The 13,647-nt window shown below is 45.5% G+C and overlaps 1 protein-coding gene across 3 annotated transcripts in view; it reads right to left on the bottom strand.

The window, feature by feature from the left end:
- LOC135807198 (leucine-rich repeat neuronal protein 1-like) overlaps positions 1–13,647 on the bottom strand; it is a 466,844-nt gene that overhangs the window by 251,513 nt on the left and 201,684 nt on the right. The window lies entirely within an intron of this gene.

The following is a 13,647-nucleotide window of genomic DNA, read 5'->3' as shown; positions in this document are numbered from 1 at the left end:
AGGACGGACCTTAAGCCTGCAGCTTGTCCCACCACGATCGAATTGCTACCAGACGACCACCTGCAGATGAAATGGTGACAAAAATGGTTGTACGGCGCGAAATCAAAGCTATTCTCGTGGCAACAGCGTACTAAAAATAGCGTGAATCTTGCTAAAGGTTGAACCCAAATCACGGTATTTTCCCCCTTACGATAATACCGTTACAACATAACTTTTTTTGCTAAGGGTGTCGATTCTCTTGATTGTACCGTATTCTTGATGGCACGGGACAGGTACGGGATAGCGTCAGGCATGCCGATGGCACAAACAAACCAAAATATATTGTGGCCAGCTGTCTTGGCTGGTACGGTACGGTACGGGACAGATACGGGATAGCGCCAGGCGTGACACAAACAAACAAACAAACAAACAAACAAACACCAAATTAAAGCTGTGTGGACCCTGGCTAGCGCCAGACGTTACTGAAGTAACGTCTTCTGCATAGCTACGGGAATAAATGTTTTTTAATGAAGCGTGTTAACTCTGCGCTTCATTCATGATGACTGTGGTAATAACCTTCTAAAATTGTGTTAAAAGACTTGTTTGGCGGTCTAGTTCAAGTACCATAATATTTCCGGTTGTAAGTCTTTTTGTAAAGACTTTTTACGTGAGTAAAGACTTTTTATGCGTGGTGAACTGCGCCGACACCCACGGTCAACTGGGTACTCACAGCTCGGAGTGAGGGTAACAAGGGTAACAAGGATGCAGTTTACAGGGTTATGGGCCGTTACACACCCGATTGGTTGAGAGACTCACCTACTCTCCCCTGACTCACTTGTGAGGTCTGCATTCGCCACTAAGGTGTGCAAGGCATAGGCATAGTGGTGGCCTGCGGAAGCGAAGGCTAGTTTGTGTGTTTCTGAACATTCAAGCGATGCCAACGCGAATCCCGCGAATTATTATTATTATTATTATTAGTCGACCTTTTACGACTACAAATAGAAGGAGAAAGGGTGGGGTCAACTTACAACCAGGATTCGACATATAACCGGGAACTATCAGTATCTTACAAAAAACGACCTGCACTGCATGCACGAGTGCACCATGTGTACGCTTTTTGCCAGTTTATTGGCCTTTTTCAAGGATTGGGACATTATACCCTCCACTAAGGAATGTTTACATGATTTGTTGTATTCCTTGTATTTTGTATTGCTTTTATTTTACATCGCAAGTCAAATGGGCAATCATGCCCCATGTTATGATGACGATGGAAAGGGAGAAAAGATTAAGAACAAGATTAATTATCCTGGATTATGGGGAGTGAAGAAAATGGTGAGTCTAGGAATCTCTCCTTAGATCATCAACATTGGTCATGAAAGTAGACTTTCAATGTTTGTTTGTTTGTTTGTATACTTTATTTGAATTCGCAAATCCAAATGAGCACAAATGCTCAATGACAAGGCAGCGAATATGTTATTATGTTACAGGGAAGGAGGGTTGGGGAGAAAATAAGGAGAAAAAAGAGAGAATGGTAGATATCTCAATGAAAAGCGAAGCGTTATCAAACTACAAGTAAGCCAGCGAACGATAAGTCGATAGTTCTGTAACCCACCTAATAAACTACATGTAAGCCAGCGAACGATAAGTCGATAGTTCTGTAACCCGCCTAATAAACTACATGTAAGTACTTTTTTCAGGCGTGCAGTGGACTGTCATTAAAACAGAAACAGTAAAAAATAATAATAAGGCACGAATTTTGTTAGTCCAGGGGATGGCCCACGCCTGGTAAAGAGAATAAAATAATAATAAAAAATAAAATAAAAATAAAAAATAAAAATACAAAACAAACAAACAAAGTACTAACAGTTACTGCTAACGAGAGTACTTGCTACTAACATCGGGAGGAAAAAAGGCCCAACCCTGCCCTGCCAGTTACGGACTTACGGGGGTCGCCATGGCAAATATTAATGGTAAACAGTGAAAATCAATCACAGACAGGAAGCTGTCTCAGGGCAAGTTTCTAATCATAACATCAGGAGGACCGGAGGGTATACGGTACGACGGCAGCTTTGAAGCTGCTGAGAGACGACAGTACTCTGACTGCATCCGGTAGGACGTTCCAAAGGGCACTACCTCGAGAGGCAGGGCGAGATCGTCCGGCGCGGGTTCGTGTAGCTGGTAGACGGAGCCCCAGGGCGAGATCTAGCCGCGTCCTACGATCCGCGCAGCGTACGAAGAGCTCCTGGAGGGATGAACTCGCACTGGCGTGTATGCACCTCCAGACAAAGACCAGGACCTTCTGCCGATGTACTTCTCCAATCCTGAACACCTGCATGCGTTCCAGGAGATCACTGGCACGAGAGAACCCCGGCCGGCCATAAACTGCTCTTGCCCCACGGTTTTGTGCTACTTGGAGCCGGTCGGTCTGGGCCTGAGTTAGACCTGGGCTAAACACAACGGACCCATACAGTAGATCCGGCATGATAGCTGCCTTGAAGAACAGCACACGGCTGGCAAGTGTTAGCGACTTTCGTGTCCACCACAGAGTTCCAATTTTCTTATTGGCTTTCGTGACGCTCGCATCGACCTGGGGCTGCCATGCCATGCGTACATCCAAAATGATGCCAAGGTAGCGGGCACTGGTGACGCTTGGCACGGGTATGCCATCGCGCTTTACCACAACGTTGGGACTCTGGCCAGTGAATCCTGCAAAGACAAGGAGCTGACTCTTGGTGGCGTTGAGGATGAGACCACGGGAGGCTAGCCAGCGACCTAGGTTAGAGACGGCTGTTGTGAACTCAGAAGAAACGAGGTCAGCGCTGCGGCAGGTGGAAGTCAAGGCTATATCGTCTGCAAACTGGATTGACATAGTCGGGCAGGTAACAATCGGTACGTCTCTAGTGTATATGCTGAAGAGCAGCGGCCCCAGGACCGAACCCTGCGGAACACCGCAGGTGCATGTAACAACCCTGCCGAGTCCGGTACCAGTGTGCACTTGCTGTTGGCGACTTGACAGGTAATGTTTGAACCAAGTCAGTGCTCCTCCAGTAACGCCAATGTCAAAAAGGTCCTGGATAAGAATGCTGTGCTTGACTTTGTCGAAGCCTTTCGACATATCTAGAAGCAGGTTGCCACAACTAGACCGTCATCTCGCCCAGTGTCGACTCTGTCAGTTGGTAGGGCAAGAGCATCTTCCATAGAGTGCCCATGACGGAACGCAAATTGGGTCACTGGCAAGATGTTGGCCGGGTTGACTTGCTGCAGCAAGCGCTCCAAAGCACCCACTGTGACAGGTAGAAAGGACACTAGGAAATGCTCTGCAGGGGGTCCCGCAGGCAGGAGTAGTTTGGATGGCCGAGTGATGTCGGTGACGACAGTCTCGAAAGCAGACGTAATCGCCTCCACACCACACGATGGCCCCTGATGTGTCCGCTTTCGACCGGTAACGGAGTTTATGACGGACCATAGCTCACGGGTGTTTCCCGTGTTCTCCGCGCACTTGTTTCGAAAGAACTCGTTCCGTTTACGTCTGTAGGCATTTGATGCAGCGGACCGGGCCTGTTTGAATGCTGAGTGGGCCTGCTGGCAAGTTTTGTCCGATAGCCAACGCTTGTGCAGCCTGTTCTTCCGCATAGTGAGCTGATACAGCTCTCTGTCCGACCACGGTGGTTCGCTTGGGCGTTTCCGGCTTTGCTTGCAAGTGAATGGAGCATGGCGATCCAGAACAGTTATAAACTTTGAATGCCAGTCTTCACATTTCATCCACGTTAGCCTGAGCAGGAAAAGCATATAAGTTAGCAGCAGTAAGGTCATTTTGGAAGTCGCTTATATTGATACTGTGGAGATTTCGGGTGGATGTAGCCGGCTTACTGGTCGACTGCTTGGGCACGGAAATGTCCAGCTTGGCAAGAACTGCAAAGTGGTCACTGATCGTGCACTGAATGGCATCGCACATCGCTACTGTTTCGGGACGGGCTAGGATTAGGTCGATTACGATACCTTGGGGGCAGTCGGGCGTCACGCGCGTGGCACTATCCACGTGGTTTGCCAGACCATATGCACCTGCCAAGTCAAATAGATAGCTAGTTTGATAGTGTGTCCTGCTGGTATCAATACCAGGCGGTCTGGCATTCGTGTTGAAATCGCCGAGGAGAGTTATCGATGGAGTTATCCGTGAGGCTCCGTCAAGCGCTCTCTCTAGTCGGGTCCAAAAGCTGATTGGCTCAGTTGGTGGGCGGTAGACACAAGCAAATACATGGTGGGCTGTCCCAGAATTCGTTGTCTGTAACCAAAGAGCTTCCAGGCCATCCTGCGCAAGGTCCAGTCGAGGTTGGAGAGCAAGAGATGAGCGATAGGAGAATACCACACCGCCTCCTGGGCGCCCACGGTCAAGTCTCACGAGGGAGTAGTCTGGGATGATTAGTTCTCCATTACTGATAGTCTTATCCAGCCATGTCTTTGCAAGGCCAATCACGTCGATCTGGGAGCTATCTAGGAGTGCCTTAATTTCATGTGTCTTGTGTCGCAGACTGCAAACATTTAGGAATGCAATTGTCAAGGGAGTTGACCTATTTTGTGGAGTACTGTGCCTGGTGAAAATGGTGATGCATAGGAGAAAACTTGCGTAACACAATACAAAGCAATCAAAACGAAGATAAAGAACAATCGTGCGAGCGAAGAATCAATCTATGGGCTACGGCGCCAGATCCTCGGCTGTGAGCGGATTCTGATGGGCTTCTTGGCTTTCCTTTGCTTCCTGGTACGAACATCTGTGAAAGCTTCAGAATCAGAGCCACCGTTCTCGTCTTCCATTTCGGAGCCGACATCTTCCCAGCTTCTATTTTCCGGAAGCTCATCCGCCGACGACTTGACCTTGTCGCAGCTGTTTTCATCTTCAACAGTGTGTGTATGTACGTGCTTGCGGGTGGTCTGGTTCTTGCGCGTCCCAGCTGATCTTGTGCTAGGCATCCCATTGACCTTGTCAGGTACGGTGGACTCGAATGGACGTGAGAGTTGAGATGTGTTAGGTCAGGCCAACTATTTTTTGTTGTTGTGTTTAGTGGAAGGAAGTGGTTAGCAGTGCTTCTTCGGGTGAAAACTTTTAAACGCAGAATTGAGACCTCCGGATACGGGGTCGACTTATAACCAAGGTCGACTTACAATCGGTAAAATACGGTAGCAGTAGTATAGGTCGAGGGGGTTCTGGCTCACCTGGCGGTGAGCCAAAATCGACTTTCTCGATCGGCCCTTCGGGCCTCTCTCCCAAGTCTCCCCCTCCCCCTATACTACTAGGGGAACGTGTGAGATAATGACTCTTGCCAGGAGATAGGTCTGTCATACAGTTCCCCTCTCCTACGCTATTGTTCTAACCCTTCAGTACACTTCTTATTCTTTATGGTAGGAAATGTGTGTGGAAGATCTAAGTACTAATGTAGTATCCCTGCCCGACCAATACGGAAGCAGTACGGAACTAATACGGAACGACCTTATGTTGTATCTCCGCATATAAGCGTACGGCGCCTGCTGCATAAAAGCAGCTGCGTTTTTCTGTTTTAATAAGATTAGATTAGATAGCAACGAAAGCTAACTCGAAGAAGAAGTAGGCAACCTCTAGGTGAGCACCGGAGAGAAAGTTATTTATTTTGCCGCTTCTTCTTTCACTAATAATTATATCCCAGGTGTGTACCTGAGAGAAGAGAAGAATAAAACGAACTCTTGTTGATTACACTGCGCCTACCACTTGGCTACCCATTACATTGGTGGCAGCAGTGTAGTTTTAAATAGAACAACGTGATTCGACCCCAGACCCCCATGGCTCAACCCGCTGCAGCTCCCTGCGACGAATCAAGATGAGAATCATGTTTCTTGCCTGCCTGGGCTTGGCCCTTCTTATTAGCCTGCAGCACAGTCAGGGTGCTAGCGTGGACCACCCTTCTCTCCGCACGGCACTCACTGGACACTCCGATGGCGATTCCAAGCGACCCTCTACCTATACTACCTGTGGTGATGGCGAAGCTGATGAGGACGACAAAAGGCAGGCTGCTGCCCAAGACAAGGAGGGTATTCCCCAAGACCAGCAGTGTTTGATTTTCGCCGGCACGCTGGAGCCCACTCTTCACTTGGTACTTCGCCTTCGTGGTGGGAAGCAGATTTTCGTCACCACTCTTCCTGGCTAGACCAACACTCTTCCTGGCTAGACCATCACTCTTTACGTCGCGCAAAGCGATGCTATCGACAGTGTGAAGACCACGATTCAAGACGAGGAGGGAGGTCATTTGTCTGACGCCGAGCTAGCCGCTCTGAGTGACCGGCTCAACCGAGATGAAGATAAAACCTGGCTTGACCTCCGCCATAGCTCCAGCCGCCGCCGTGGTTACTAACGCTGATTCCAGGTATGGCATTTTCTTTCCTGTCTTCCTTCAGTCGCCCTGTTCTCTTCAGTCTTCCTTTATGCGAGTGTGTGAATCCAGTTTAGTTTGGTAGGCGTCTGATCATGGTGAGCCACGGCTTACCCAGCTAACCTGGGACAATGTGTGTGACAACGCCCCTTATAGTTATAGTGTATTCAGTTCGGTTTTTGAACTGCGATGATCCTGGCGGGTTGTGCCAGCGTTGTGCAGCAAGAGTGCTGTGGTTTTTCAGGTCCTATTTGGAGGACAGTTCTTTCCCCTTTTGACCCCGTGAGATCGTGTGAACCTGGTGTGCTTCTACTTTATGATTTGTTATCAGTTCATTTCTTCTGTCTACTCTAAACGTTATCATTTCCGATATAATTTGCCATCTTCCGGTTGACGCTGTGTTCGTAACACTTCACTAATTTTGTGAAAATCACGAGGGCGTGATTATCTGTAGGAAGGGAGGGTGTAGTATCCCTGCCCGACCAATACGGAAGCAGTACGGAACTAATACGGAACAACCTTATGTTGTATCTCCGCATATAAGCGTACGGCGTCTGCTGCATAAAAGCAGCTGCGTTTTTCTTTTTTAATAAGATTAGATTAGATAGCAACGAAAGCTAACTCGAAGAAGAAGTAGGCAACCTCTAGGTGAGCACCGGAGAGAAAGTTATTTATTTTGCCGCTTCTTCTTTCACTAATAATTATATCTCAGGTGTGTACCTGAAAGTAGAATAAAAGTAATTCTTGTTGATTTCACCGCGCCTACCACTCGGCTACCTGTTACACTAATTTTACAGCTCCATGGAAAGAAATGTGTGTGTGAGATCCAAGTACTAATTTTACAACTCCAAGTACTAATTTTACACCTCCAACCACTGATCCAATGTTGGCTCAACCCCATTCCAGAAAAGTGAGCCAACTTGCTCCCTCCGAGAAATCGGAAGTGAGCCAACTTCAGCTTTTTCACTTACCCAATCTTGGCTCACTTCGAGGACTGATGTGGGATCGGTTCCTGAGCCAACTTCTGGTGGTTAAGCTATGGATGATTCACCACCATCAATCGGTAACTTATACACATTTTCCATCTCATCATCAACAATATATTTCCCATCTTCTAGCTCTCGTGATATCTTTTCAGGATACTCAACTGTTTCCTCTTTTAGTTTTGCTAAGGGATGGATTATTTCCACATATATCTTTTCTTGTTTTTCATCAGCTTTTTTTGTTATAGGGGGTTTCCATCCTCAGTTGAGTGCTGCTCTCACCTCAGCAAGGGTATCTTTTGTGGGTATGTAAGACGTATTTTTCACCTGATCATCTTTATATGATGTGGGTGGTTTCGAAAATGTGAAGGTTTTCATCTTTCTTTCTGTGATATATTTTTCTTTGCCTGTGAAATACACCAGCAGTAATGGGGATGAGAAGAAGAAGAAGGAAAAGTAGGTATTATCAAGTTGTTTGATCTTCCCGATGTTCCCGATGTAATTCTCGATGTTCCCGATGTTGTCGGTGTAATTCCCGACGTTCCCGATGTAATTTCCGATGTTCCCGATATTGTCGGTGTAATTCCCGATGTAATTCCCGATGTTCCCGATGTAATTCCCGATGTTTCCGGTGTTGTCGGTGTTGCCGGTGTTGTCGGTGGTGCCGGTGTTGTCGGTGGTACAGATACTGCAGGTACATTAATAGGTGGACTAAGATGTGTAAGCGGAACACAAATCCAGAATTAATTTTCTTCCCAACATTTGTTTATTACCAACCCATTCACTTTGACACAATGAGCTAGAAAAGCAATTCCTATAAAAATCATAAATTTGCTCATTTTTTCTCTATCATAGACCGTTTTCCTTTTTCCCATCAGACAATACCAGTTACATCATAGGTTGAGGTTAATCTTGGTAGATTGTCCACACCAAGAACATCTGGTAATGATTTCGGATCAAAATCTAACCTAGACTGATGACATTGTAAGTTTCTTGCATCATTTTCAGGGTCAACACTCATCGAACAGCTGGAACGTTTTATGAGATATACAACAGCGCCAACTATAGGAATTACAATCAGAGATAAAAGATAGAGTTTGGGGTCTGTCAAATGAGGATTATCCCCGTTTCCTGATTTCGTCCGATCGTAAGGTGGTTGTGTAGTGATATATTCTGTTGGTGGTGACGTTTCATTAGGGATGTCAACCGGAGTCGGTGTTTCACTTTGGATGACAGTAGGAGGTTTTTTTGTAAAGCAGGGTCCATCCTTATCCAACGGATCACGAATACAACCAAGAGCAAATGGTAGAATGGTCAACAGTATTAACAAATGATGTATTTCCATTTTTTATCTACATATAGTTAAGATTTTCAGTACTCATGATAAACCAGCTCTCATTCATCAATGAGATTGCATCCACTCACAGTTGGTAATGTCAGTGTGTTGTTGATGAAGGTCAGATATGCCGTTCTTACATCATTTTCTGTGATGTATCGGATTATTGCTTTTTCTCCTAACACATCTCGATACGGTACATGGAAACGTCTTCTGGTACCACTTGTTTCTTGACCGACTGTGAAGAGATCCTCAATGACAATCCGTTTGTTGGTTGGACTTTTGTAAATAGGAAAAGCATGAAGTATGGCTTCTGGTGGAGTGGTTGATGAGCTCGGGATGATATTCTTAATTTTTTTGACTTTCACCTTTCCATCCTTTCTGTCAACATAATCCTTTGTTGTTGCTGAGTCATCCTCTGTTGACTGTCGGAGATTGACGATGTGATTCAATCCCATGTTAAGATTTCCTGCCATCTGATTGAGTTCACTCGTCCAGAGAGTCCGTCTTTGTGATGTGTTGAGATATTCTGATGTCACCACAGATGATCCTGTTGATGGTTGCTTCACATTCACAATTTCCATTCCACCCATGTCAAGATTTCCTTTCATTTCCAGTGTACCACTCACCATCAGTCGTGTTTGGTCATCATCAACATGCTTCCTCAATGAAGTATCCACTTTTCCTATCTCACTTGTGACCCACCCCGTTGGTGCCGCACAAGTGGAACTCACTCCATCATACCCAAGATGACAAATTCGATGAAAGTTCATGTCATCATGACCATTCACATCTCCACCAGCTTTCTCCAGCTTTTCTTCACTGATGACAAATAACTCCCTTTTTTGGCATAGGAATCAAGATTGGTCGAATTAGCTTCCAAGGCTGTTCCAAATTTAGAACTCATCTTCCTTATCTCTGTAAATATTTTTTCTTGAGAGCGTTGGAACAATAAAAAATGATCCATTATAGGTATAAACCATGGAAATGATTAACTTTGATGAGCACAAGGAGAAACCAACAAAGCATCAGTAGGTGCAGAAATAAATAAATAAATAAATAAATCATCACTACTTGCTTCCTGATTGTCACTACATGATGATTGGACAAACGGGATGTGGGAAGACAAACACACTGTGTAATATACTTCTACAATCATGGTTGAAGTGTGATAAGGTCATCCTTAATACAATAAATCCTCAACAACCAAAATATCAACTTCTTGATGGGTTTTACAATGGAATATCTCCTGGTAATCTTATCATTGAACAACCAGACAAGGTGTGTCCAGTGGAGGATCTCGATGATCAGGAAAATAAGGTGATAATTTTTGATGACATCAAGATTGACAAAAAGCACATGACAAAAGTGATAGAATACTTTAGTCTTTCTCGGAACAAGAAATGTAACTGTATATATCTTTGTCAATCATACTATGATGTACCGAAATATATCCGGAGAAATACCAAGTGCTTCCTCCTGTACAAGGGCTTAGACAACAGAGATGTCCAATGTCTAGCACATGATCACTCCAAACATCCTAAGAAAACCGAGTTTGCGGAAGCCTATGATATGGCAACAGAGAAACCACATTCATTTTTCATGCTTGATAAAACAGCAACATATCAGCCAGAGATGTACCGATGTGGATTCGATAGGTTCTTGGAGAAGTGAGAAGAAAAAAAGGTATTGGTAGATAAGCATGCCTCGTTTTACTCAAGTAGAAAATCCTGAACATCGGAAGGAGGTCATTGACACCTTTCTCAAAAATCGAGAAATTCTCAAGCAACGTCCACTGGAAAAAAGGATCGGCAAGCAACAGCAGGAGGAGTTTGTAGAAGAGTTCCAAAAACCTGTTGTTAAAAAATTAACCAAACAAAGTGAGGAATACGATAAACGGCGGGATGCGCTCCTTGGACAACTTCAGACTAACCAAGCAGCAATCACAACAGCCCTCCATCAAATTCCATCGGTTATGGGTTCATTCATCAAACCCATTGGAGGTAGTACTCCTGAACCATTGGATGGTATAACTTCTTATTTCATTACTGACACTGATAAATCATTCAACCAGAAAGATATTGGCCTCATCAATAAGTACATAGGAACTAATGTTGAAATACAGAATGAAAAAAACATCAAAAGTAGTAATAACTTGAAGAAGGTGAAAGACGTGTTGGGGAGAATAAGAGGGGTACAACTGCGCTCTGGTTCAGTAAGTGATAAAGATGTAAACAAGAAACATGTAAAAGATTCCATAGACAAAGTGAGGAAATGGATAGACTTCATTATCAGTGCTGACAGTAGTAGGGTGAAACCGATACAAGTTACTGTTCTCCCCTGGCCCCTGACACACATCAACACAAGCTCTTGATTGTGTCTCAATTTTTATATTATAACAACAAAATGACGAAGGTGCAGAAGGAGCATGGAAAACGAAGGTCAAACGAAATGACAACAGGAAAGACACGGAGAAACCACAAAGAACAAGCATTTAATAATAAAAAATAAAGCGGATACAAATCCATACCGACCAGCCACCAAAATCTCTATTCCTTGACAAGACATACAGAAACCCTGGATTTCTCTCAAAATCCCAGAATGTCACGAAAACAAGTGAAAAAGAGCTTTCCCGCCAAAAAAAGGTTTGACGGCATGAACTGCAGATCCATACAATACTGTTCAACCCTGCAGTGCAGTTCGCTCAGTCGGCGCCCGCGCCTGCAAGTGCATATCTTGCAGGCTAGGCTGGTCAGGTCTTGAAAGTGCTATGCACAGTTCAAAATGCGATTGAGCACTGTAATTTTTGGAAGAAAAAGAACGGGACATTCCAGGCGATTCCATGGAGTTTTCCAAAACATTCTGTATACGACACAGATGTGACTTTAACGTTAATTTGTTTGAAATCCCCGAGACCCCGGGAGCACTGTATGAAGCCTCTTTTACGGGGAAAAGAAACACAATGGATGAAAATGCAAAACAAATTCAATGAAAGCTCAGAAAACCAGAAAAGGAAAAAAATGTAACCCAAAAGGTGTTCGTAAGTATCTGAGATCTGCTGAATGTCATTGGGCCTCTACGCACCTATTATTTGTGTGTGTTTGTATGCTTGTGTGTGTTTGTGTTCGGATGCCTGGGTGTGTGTGTGTGTCTGCGTGTATAAATATGTGTTTGTGTGTTTGTGTGTTTGTGTGTGTGTGTGTGTGTGTGTGTGTTTCGCATCCCCAGCTCACAGTGACCGGACCCCGAAATCCCTACGAGCGGCGACTGAATATAGACGTGTGGCCTCACGACAAGCCCAACACAACCCTGGGGCCAACCAATGTAGCTGGCTTGGTCCAAGTTCAACCCCACACGATCAACAGACAAGGACTGTTAGTTTTACGTTGTGAGAGGAATCAAATCCGAGCTCGAAGTAAACGAAGTCAGAGAGCTGAGACCGAGTCTCGACTGCTAGACTAGACTAGACCAGACTAGAATTACAGATGGAGCGGACTCGCTCCCTTCTATTTACACTGCAACGTTCGAACACATTTTCGTAGTTAAAACAACGTTTCGGCATATAGCCCTCATCAGGTTTGCAATGATGTGCACTCTACAAAGGAGCAGCAAATATACTGTGCCGTGCTGTGTTTGCGCTAAATGTGTCAGCTACAAAGGTGGCGAAAGGGATTGGTGATATATTAATATCCAGATACGATATATTCACAGTAGTGCCCAGCCAGCATTAGTGTTTACTTGCGGCCGCAAGTTGCGGATTTCAACAGCTTCTCGCAGTTTTCTGCTTGCTCTGTCGCCTGCCCTTGCCAGGACTGACACAGCCGAGAACACACTATCCGCAGCAGCTATACTCTCGCCAGAATGTTTGTCGCGCACGTGGTCACCCCATGGCTTATCAAGAGTGCGACGGCGTGCCTCGCCATTGTGCTCCCGAATTCTTGTTTCCAAGGAGCGTTCCGTCTCCCCTACATACGTTTCCCGGCACCATTTGCATTGCAATTCGTAGACTACATTCTTTGTCATACATACTCGTTCGCCTCCAGACTGACAGGTAATGCAAGGCCCTAGTGGACGTCCTCTTCGTCTTTTTTCAGTAATGTTGGGCTCGTTTACGCACTTGGGTGGTAACAGCGCCGAACGGCACAGTTGACGCCTGAGGCTGCCCGAGTGCTCGTATACGACACGTACCGGCAACTTGTATTTCCGTATTGCTTTGTTCACATGGTGGTGTACTTCATCGGACTTGAACGGTAGTTTAAGGAAGGCAGAGCGGGGATTACCGCGTCGTCTACGCCGAGGTTTCCTGGCAGCTTCCCTTGCTTCCGATATGATACTGTCTGGGTAGTTATTTATGCGCAGTTGTTTGTGTATTTTTTGTTCGCTCTCGGCTTGCATCATGGGGTTAGACGATAGTCGCTGTGCCCTTAGGAATTGAGATTGAGCGACGGCTAACTTGATGTGGTGAGGAACTGCCGATGAATAATCCACCAGTAGGCCACTACTGCATGCCTTCTGGAACAATTTGAATGACAGCTCTCCGGTTTGCCCAACCGCGATCGTTACGTCCATGTAGTCTATGCAGCCACTGTCACAACTTAATTCATGCGTGAATTTGATACGTTCGTGGCTGGCGTTGAATCTTTCTATGAGCTCCAGAAGGCGCTGCCTACCATGTGTCCATAGGATGATGATATCGTCGATGTATCGTCTGAACAGAATAGGTTGGAAGGGTGAGTCCTGAAGAAGTCGTGTCTCAATGGTGTGCATAAACAGGATGGCAAATGGAGGTGCCAGGTTGTTCCCCATAGCAACCCCATCTAGCTGGTGGTAGATCTGTCTGCCAAATCTGAAGTAGTTATGACTCAGAACAAACTTCAGTAGTGTCCTGACTTGGATCACGCTCAGCCCGAGCATATCAACTCTGTTATGGTGTTGCTCTAGCACGTCACTA

This window comes from Sycon ciliatum, chromosome 1, assembly GCF_964019385.1.
Source record: "Sycon ciliatum chromosome 1, ocSycCili1.1, whole genome shotgun sequence".
Classification (NCBI taxonomy): Eukaryota; Metazoa; Porifera; class Calcarea; order Leucosolenida; family Sycettidae; genus Sycon; species Sycon ciliatum.
Note: the sequence above shows the minus strand (reverse complement) of the source record. Positions and strands in the feature narration are given on the sequence as shown.